Raw genomic sequence first — 2,500 nt, 5'->3', positions numbered from 1 at the left:
CACTTTCCCTTTTCTAAACAATGCATTCCCAGTGATAACAGCTTCCAAGGGCTCAGATACAAAAAACGGACTGTGGTGCTGTGTGTTAATGCACCTTGTTCTCCTTCAGTCTCCTAGGCAAGATAAAATAACAAACGAAGGGTAAGGAGGGAAATTGGACACCGGACGACCATTAGAAGTAAAGGAATGGGCTGAACTATCACAGCATGAGTTGAATCCTCATTCAGGCTGTGACAGCATGAAATCTCCAGGCTAAAGTTATTTCAGTCATTTGGTTAAAGTAAAATTTGAACCTTAATATGCTCTGGCCCCAGGGAGACCAAGGGCTGGTAGCATTTCACGTCCTATCCACAGTCACATGTGTATCCTCTATGTATACCCCCCTTTTCCTTGTTTTGCATGTCAAGACCTAACTGATTTAATTGTTCATCAATTTAAATACCAAGACATTACCAGGGCTAAAGAGTAAGGAGTCAACTCAGCAGTTAAAGACTAAAATGTGAACAGATTGCTGGTGTATCTAAACTTGAATATGAACAATAACCTTACAAAAAAATCTTTCATTTAAACCAAAACCAGGATATGTTTTCTGAATTGTTATTGCTAGTTTACCTTTTGGATGATCGATCATGATCTGAACAGTCACTTGTCCTATTATTTTTAATTAATGCTACAACTTTTTTTTTTCCTTGCAGGCTATGTAGAATGCATTGGCTTTATATAGAAAGTTAGAGGAACGGTTATTTGAAAACTGGAAACACGTAAGTTTGTTTCTCTTCTGCTCGCCAGAATTATCCTCAGGATGCCATAGAATCTGTGCAAGCACACAGGAAAAAGAATTGAAGTGCAACGGATGCCCTCCTGCTACTTATTCTGGACAGAATGTTCACAGAATTACAAAGTGCTGTCTAAGTCCCTATGGGCAACTGTTAACTTCTGCAATTTATTCTCTTTTGACTAATTCACAGGAATCATATTGAACCAACTTCTCCAAATCATACCTTAATGGACACTGTGGCCACTTGGATGCAGAAGGTTTCATGGCCTGATAATGCTGAGAGTTGCTGCAACAGGTCTACCAAAGAAAGCCCAAAGGGAGAAACAGGGTGAAAAACACAAATCCTCCAAGTTACACAAATACAAGGGCATTCATGCAGAAGCAAACTGCAGCGGCAGCTTTGAGGTAGCCATGAGCGCATCCCAAGCAGACAGGGCAGTAAGGAGAAGACTTAATGATTTTTAATCCTATTAGGCAAACTTCAAAGCTTTAGAAACATACCCCAAGATACTTATCTGAAGTTTACTTCAGATGTTTTTGGGTTACAAGTGTAATCTCATAAAATATTTTAATGGAACCATTTTCCTAGATAAAAGGATTCGACAAAGCAGACAGTCATAATTCTTATTTTGTTTTTGTACAGAAGTTACTTAATGAGAAAAATCAAACAAACCTCATATTGCTCAATTCACATTATTGGTAAAAATAAGAAGGGCTCCAAGGAATTTTTATTTTAGCTCAATTCCAGCTCTCACTTTGGAGAGTTGGAATCAAACATATCATTTCAGTATTACTTTGCAGAAAATTCATATAAATAGGTTGGCCTTAGTTAACATTTATCAATCTTTGGTTAGTTTCACTGGGGTTTTAACATTTGCAAGGTATTTTTCAGTTGCACATTCATATGAAAAGACATGACAGAAAACCGAAGTACAGATACCTATATGATGAAACATCAACTCCAAATATTAAGAACACAATTAATTTGATAGAATTGTGGTAGATTTTGCCAATGTTTTTCACTATAGCTTTTCTTGCACCGTTCCCTTGAATAGTTCCTATAGGCTTGGGAAACAGCACAATTAACTCACTAGCATGCTAAGCTGCTTCAGCAGGGCAATCCCTGTGTTTCTAAACCATCAATAACAAAGGAAAGAGCATTGTCCAAGGCCATCGCTGCACTGCTAATGGCACAAGCTGCAAAAAGCCCTGCTCGCCAGCTTGGAGAGGGCTCGTTTGCTAACACAGTGCAGGGAATTGCCACGCATCCCAGGACCGCCAGCTCATCTCGTGGGGAACCATAAACTGAAGCATGTGCTCTGCCCCAGGTGATGGACCTAGCGTCTCAGCTGGGCTGATGTCACATTTCGCTGTGCCATCTAGGCAGGGCTCTGGGCTTCCCAGCTTGAGCTTGCCCAGTTCAGCCCAGCCAAGCCTTGGGTTTTTTGCTGCGTGACTCCCTGGTGGTGCTGATGTGCCTTTGTGGTTGTAACATGGAAGAAAGTCGTTCCAGTCATTCACCCCCACCCAACGCTGACTCAGCTGCTTTCCTCAACAAGTCACTTTTTCTCTCTGAAGTTTTCAGTATTTTGAAAGGAAGGATGGCACGTCCCTTGTGTGGCTGGTATAAGGACTAACTAAAATTTGTGCTGTATTTAAAATGCTACAGTTATTTCAAGAATAATTTTCCTTGTTCCAGCTCTTCTATTGATATCATAAGAA

This window comes from Falco cherrug, chromosome 3, assembly GCF_023634085.1.
Source record: "Falco cherrug isolate bFalChe1 chromosome 3, bFalChe1.pri, whole genome shotgun sequence".
Classification (NCBI taxonomy): Eukaryota; Metazoa; Chordata; class Aves; order Falconiformes; family Falconidae; genus Falco; species Falco cherrug.
This window is presented reverse-complemented; position numbering follows the sequence as displayed.